At 42.0% G+C, this 7,122-nt stretch overlaps 1 non-coding gene across 1 annotated transcript; it reads right to left on the reverse strand.

The window, feature by feature from the left end:
* Window positions 1-5,168: 5,168 nt before the first annotated feature.
* On the reverse strand, window positions 5,169-5,275 carry LOC122666359. Its single transcript, XR_006333552.1, has one exon. It is a non-coding gene; the product is annotated as a small nucleolar RNA R71 (small nucleolar RNA).
* Window positions 5,276-7,122: the final 1,847 nt, after the last annotated feature.

A 7,122-nucleotide genomic window follows, 5' to 3' on the forward strand; every position in this document is an offset into this window, starting at 1 on the left:
GCATTCCATCCTCACAACTTATAATGTGATTTGGTTCACCTCGAAAAAGACTAAGGGGATCTTCTAAGAGCACCTTTTCAATAGAAAGATTTTAGTAGAGAGAGAGATGTGACAGTAGAGGAGCTTCTGGCATACAAGGTGGGTGTCAGATTTGACAGGTTGAAGTGGAGCAGCATGTTGATCCAGCCAGAGCTCTATTACCCCACCTTAGTCAGAGAATTCTACTCAATCTGGTACTAGTCAAGGAGGACGATGATGAGTACAAGCTAACTTCCTATGTGAAGGGAGTTGTCATCGGTTTCACTATAGCAGAGTTAGGGATTCTCCTTGATGTATCCTCAGAGGGTAAGAGGGTTTACTATCCTCCAGGCAGTCATCCTGATAAGTGTCTGCATCCAAAGGAGAGTCAGAAATTATTCAAGGTTCTAACAAATGACAAGTATGAGGGGAATGAAGACCTTTCCAAGTTTCCTCCTTCTCAACGGGTTCTCATATTCATTGCCAAGACCAATCTGGCTCCTTCTAAGGCACACAACACACTGCCTCCTTTGATGTCTGCAGCTCTAGCTCATTCTTTGCATACTAGCCAGCCTATTTGCCTGCCTCATGTGGTTATGCAATATAGGCTCGTGCAGTACTGAATCCTGCCCGCAATAATACTTTGCCCTATGGTAGGCTGCTCACTAGAATCTTCTTATTCCTTGGGGTTGATCTTGACCGTGAGTCCAAGGAAACAAACACTGAGGGGCCTATTGGGTTCAATGCACTTCAGAAGATGAATCTATACTATGATTATGACAGTGTTGGGGAGCAGGTCAAGTACGGGAAGGGTAGAAGGCCCAGAGAGGATGATGATGACAGTGATGAGGATCTCGAGTTTATGGGTTCTGGACCATCAGCAGCAAGAACTTCAGGTGCACCAGGGGGTGGAGATGACAACTTGATGGCTATTAGGCGACTAAACTTGAGGGTGGTGGATGGCTTTGATGAGGTCAAGAAGCAACTCTCCAACCAGGCTCGACGTCTTGAGGGCATAGAGAGAGGGGTGGATGACATCAACACCTTCCTTGGTCGCTGTGGTGGCGATGGTGCAGATGATTAGTCTAGCTTTCTCCTCCAAAAGATTTGAAGTTGTTTTGATCAGTACTTCGTTTAGTTTTCTTGTCCTTTGGATTTGGGATGTTGGAACTATTTTCTTTTTAGCTTTTTTCCTTTAATTTTTCTTGCATTTTCTCTTCTTTTTTTTTTTTTTTTCTTTCTTTAGATCAGCAGTTTGGGAACTTTTTGAAACTTTTTAATTATTGTGGACTTGTATATTCTGATCTTGGACAGATAGAATTAGGTGGTTCAGTTGGAACAGGTGGAATCTTATGTTTTGGGTTGGAAAGGGCACAGTCATGCCCAAGCAGGAATTTGGAACAGCTATGGAGATTGAATTTGTATATTTTTAATAAGACAAAGAATCTGGTTTTAGTTGGAATGGATGAATCAAGAATGTTGCATTGAGAAGGATGCAGTTGCCTTCTAGGAAGATTTGGAACAGTTTGGAAGTTGTACTTGGGTTAACATATATATATATATATATTTCTTTCTTTATGTTTGCTTACTTCCTCTTGTTTTGGATTATTGTTCATAATTGGGGGTTGGTTGTGTTTAATTTATTATTAATCATTATGGACCATTATATATATATTTTCCCATTACCTTCTTACTCAACACTCAACCAACAATTACACTCAACCAACAATTACACAATTGTGACTTGGTAGCCTAAGGTTCAAGTTCTAAGTTCCATGTTGCCTATTATTTTCTAGGTTCTTGTTTCACAATAACCAGTTTTCTTCTAATGTCCACATACAATGATTTATGTTCTTGAGATTTTTAATTTAGAACCTAATTTGTGGAGAGTAAATCAAGAGGTTACGTCAGACTGTGGTCGGTGCAGAGTATCATCGCTCTGATACCACTCTGTCATGCCCCTATCTTGATATAAGATAATTTGGCACATAGGAGATGACTGGGACAACACATATCATCCCAATACCTACTAGGATCACTGACATAGTGTCCCGAGCCACAGTCCACTCTGTCACCAATTGTGATAACAGTAAGGAACATACCCAAATGGAATAAATTGTTCCAATCACAGAGTTAGCAGAAGCGAAATTTAATTTAAAACATGCAAAATTATAGAGCATCGGTTCTCTAATGATAACACATAGTACCATATCAATGTTTGTAACCATTCAATCTCTTCTTATAACTAAACATACAGTTTATACATTATTGTGGATGAATAGAGAAATTAAATAATAAATAATCGTCACTATGACACCATCCTTGGGTGCACATCTACATCCAAGTCACAGCCACCGACTCCACTTTATTCACATCCAACGGTGCTCGTCAAGATGTTACCTGCATATCAACTAAAAGGGGTTGCGCAATGGGGTTAGCTAGTAAGGGAGTAAAGGGGAATGCACATACATACACACAAGCAGTATGCTATGCATTCGATCACTCTCACTCGGGAGACACTAAGGGTCACTTAACTTAACGCCCCAATGAAACCTCAATTATCACACGGGAGCCTACGCGGGTAGAAACCATCCAGTCACCTAGTGGCAGACCCTGTCAGTCATCATTACCCCTGTCCTGGCCTCTCCCACCTCCACAGACCACAGGTGCTTAGACTATCCAACACATAAACCCCTATTGGCAAGGGTCGTAGCATAAGAGAATAGGCATCCTAGCCACAGATATACTATATGCAAGTCCTATCGTCTCGAGAGGTATTTCGGGTTCATCAACGTCCCATTCCATCTAGTACCCGGGTACCAGCACGGCACGACATATACAAATCAGGATGACATATAATAGATTTCATAATTAAATAAGTTGGGATTTTGATATCGGCACACTCAGCACCGTAGCCAGATACAATGGTGAGAATATTATTACAATCACAACAGTTCACAATTGAGATATTTAATGCAATGCACACAATGCTTATACTTATATAATAGCATGCTTAAGATTGCCAAATATGTATATATTCAAACCCAACAAAGTCACCCAGAACCCACTCACCAAACTCGGGTGTTACCCGGCGTGGTTGATATGAATCTCATCAGTGCACCAGCTATCCATCGAGTTGGGTAGCCTAAAAGCACAAAAACAATCATTAAAGCATGTATAGAAGGGTCCCATGCTAGGCCCCCAAGGTTAAAATCAAGTTTCAACTAAGACAGCACGAGCGGGACTCACGGACAGTTGTAGCAGGGGTGAGTCCGTCCTTGATTCCGTTCAGGCCAAAAGGTAAAAACAGAGGGAGTGGATCTATATACGAAACATCTTACTTGGATCCAGTAGTGCATCCATTCGAATTCTGAGACATACCCGAGAGCGAGCGGATCCATAGGCGGATGTGTTTCCTTAGTTCGCCCCTGCATCCGGTTGATCCCTGAGACATACTTCAGAGTGAACTGACCCACAGGCGGATGTAACAAGCTTGAGTCCATTCCATCATCCATTCAGGTCAAATCACAGGAATTACATTGGGCGGACTGACGTATGGTACCATGATTGGTGGATCTGATCGTGCATCCGCTGGCAATCCTTTCCAAGATTTCAAAGGGCTTCTGCTCCAGCTTGAAGCTTGGAGCACCCTAATACTTTAGGGTCATGGAGGGGGTGTCTAAGCCTCCCAAGGGTCACTAGAACTGAGGCTCACCTTAAAGATCACATAAGGATTGGTCTTAAATTGGTCCATGGTTGGGGTTTCATAGATTAGAACCAAAGTTCAGCAGCAATAGCTGCAAAGCAGCTCATAAGAACCATTTCTAGAGCTAGGTTAGCACTATTAGAGCTTCCAATTAGGGCCAAGCATCACCTTGAGTCCCAAATGGAACCCTAGGCTATCTCAAGCTCAAGGAATCTACCAAAAATGAAAATGAGAATGAAGAAGTACCAAATTTCAGGTCTTACCTTCAATGGAGGTAGCAAGGACAAGGCTAGGTGAACCTTCTTGACCTCCTTCCTTCCAACCATCCCCTCCATCTCTTCTCCTTCACCTTCTTCTTCTCCCTTCGTCCGGACAGCAAGAGGAGGAGATGTGGGGCAACCAGCCATCTTGGCATGGCCTCCATCTTCTTCCCTTCCCCTCTCATTCCTCTCTTACTTCTTCTTCTTCTTCTTCCTTCCTCCTTCTCCTTCTTCTCTTGTCTCTTCTCCTCCACGGTTTGCTTAGGAGGGGGAGAGATAAGGGAATAAAGGATTCTCTTATTCTTTAAGGGTAGAAAAGGACCTTAGGTCATGTTTGGTTTAGGTACCCCCAAAACATTTAGTGGTTTTTAGGTCTAAATGGGTTTTTAATTTAGGCTTTAATTCTTGTTTGGCCTATATCTTAAACCACTAGTTCATTTAGTTAGTTAGGGTATGTTTGGGGTGCATCCTAAGTCCATAGGACCTATTTGTCCACTAAGGTTCATTTGGTTTAAGTTGGGGTATAACACCCATTAATTCTTTAAGTTAGGCCTTACGGGCCCACTTTCATGGCCCGTTTAACAAATTAATGGTAAAGGTAAAGCTCTATATTGTCCAAGGGTCCAATTATAGTGTCCAGGACATGGGGTGTGGGTCCCACAGAAAATTAAACCAAAAGGACAGGTAATAGCACGGGCGGATCCTCGAGCGAGTTCAGTTCGAGTGAGTCCGTTTTTTACTCCGGTGCTACTATCAGGGCCCAAACTTCAAGGAAAGTTGCGGGGCTTTGACCCATACTTTCAGGACTTCGAGGGAACATTTATAATAATATTTTAAGTCTGATGTTACAGGTGTTGGCCAGTGCCACCATGGCTTTGCCCTTGGTTACTAAATTGCCTCGGGGTATTTGGGGTGTGGGTGTAATATCATTAGTATGCTGCCCCACTTCCATGGGATGGCCAATGAAGATGTATATCTCTTCCTTAACGAAATTTAAGGAGGTTTTTGTTCTAATTAAGGTCCAAAATTTAACTGATGATGCAGTTAGGCTTTGATTTATAACATTTTTTCTGAAGGACCATGCCAAAAAGTGGCTTTATAGACTGCCAACGAATTCAATTACTATATGGGATGAGTCCACCATTGTCGTTCTGAGAAAAATTTTTCCTCTTCATAAGACCAATAAACTCAAGAGTGACATACTTCAATTTAGGCATAAACCACATGAGTCCTTCTCTAGATTCATGGAGAGATTCAAAGACCTCTTTTTACAATGCCCTCACCATGGTATTGACTTGTGGTAGCTTTGCCAAATTATTTATGAGGGCATAGACTTTCAGACCAAGCAGTTTTTAGAATCTATGTGTTCTACAAGCTTTACCTCTTTTACTAATGAGAATGAGGCCTGGACATTCTTGACCAACTTGACTGAAAAGACTAGGGAGTGGGAGTCCTCCAAAGAGGCTGAAAGGATCACTAAGGGTTACCTCATTGAGGGTGTGCCAGCCAAGGAAGTCAAACTGGATAGCCTCATCAAAAGGTTAGAGTCCATAATCCTTAAAGAGCCTATACCGGTTAACCAGGTCAACCATGTGTCAATATGTAGTTGGTGCCATACACCTGGACATCTTTTGGAGGAATGCCCCAACACCTTTGTGGGTAATTCCAACACTGAGAATGTAAGTGCGCTCTACCAAAATAATCCATATAGCAACACTTACAACCCAGGATGGAGAAATCACCCTAATTTTTTCTACAATCAAGGGAACTAAGTAGGCCCTTCCAACTTTCACCATCAAGACCAGCTTGGTCTCTAAAGGTCAAATCGTCCTCATTTAGGACCCCCTATGAATTCTGCTAGGCCACCTCTCCTTGCATCTTATCAGCAACCCCCTGGGTTTACAAATACAAGAGAAGCAACAAGAATAAGTGAGCTAGAGAAAAGCATGGTCCTTCTCATGACAAGCCACAATAATATGGAGAAGCAGTTCACCTAGCTTATCACCATCATGCATGAGAGAGAAAAAAGAAAATTACCTAGCCAACCTAAGCCAAATCCTAGACATCAGGCTCTAATACAACAAGGTACCCAAGCTCCTCAGCTCAATGTTGCACAAGGCCAACAGCATTAAGGGCCCTCCAGCCAGGTAAATGCAGTATATGCTTTGCAGAGGGGCCGTAAGAATCAACAGGTTAGTACACCTCAGTCTTTACCATCTCATACTCTTGTTGACTCTCCCCCTTTTGATGAGGCCATTGTAGTGCCTTCTGTTTCTGGTTCGTCTGATGAACCTAAAGAAATTCCAGATGATTTGGTTGAGAAAACCAAAGATGATTCTATTGAGAAAGTGAAAAAGACCACCCTTGAAAGAGTATATATCCTACCTGCTCCTTTCCCAAATAGGTTGGTTAGCAAGAAGTCTCCTTCTGTGGAGAAAATACTGGATGTTTTTAAACAGGATCAGGTGAACATTCCATTATTGGATGCTATAGCCTAGGTCCCCGCTTATGCTAAAGTCCTCAAAGACTTATGCACCCAAAAACGGACCACCAATATGCTCAAAAATACATTCTTGACTGCTAACATTAGTTCTCTCATCACATAGCCAGTAGTAACAAAGCATAAGGACCCTGGAAGCCCCACCATCTCTTGCACTATAGGCAACACCACCATTTTGATCATGCCTTATTGGACTTTGGTGCAAGTGTGAATCTGTTACCTTTCCATGTCTACCAACAGTCGGGATTGGGAGAGTTGAAACCCACCTGAATTACTCTTCAGCTTACAGATATGTCAGTAAAAGTTTCTAAGGGGATGGTTGAGGATGTCCTGCTAAAGGTTAGGAAATTTGTCTTTCCTGTAGATTTTGTCTTTAATACCCAACCTATAACAAATTTTAAGGACCATATCCCTATTATCTTGGGTAGACCCTTTCTTACTACCAGTAATGCTTTAATCAATTGCAGGAATTGTCTCATAAAATTATCTTTTGGCAATACTTCTGTGGACTTTAATGTGTTTAGGCTAGGCAAGCAGCCTGATATGGATGAAGTGGTACATATGCTTCAGGGATTCCCCGATGATGTTGAGACTTTCTTTGAGATTGATTTTGATTCGGGATTTCAGGAATGTATGTA

This window comes from Telopea speciosissima, chromosome 6 (assembly GCF_018873765.1).
Source record: "Telopea speciosissima isolate NSW1024214 ecotype Mountain lineage chromosome 6, Tspe_v1, whole genome shotgun sequence".
Classification (NCBI taxonomy): domain Eukaryota; kingdom Viridiplantae; phylum Streptophyta; class Magnoliopsida; order Proteales; family Proteaceae; genus Telopea; species Telopea speciosissima.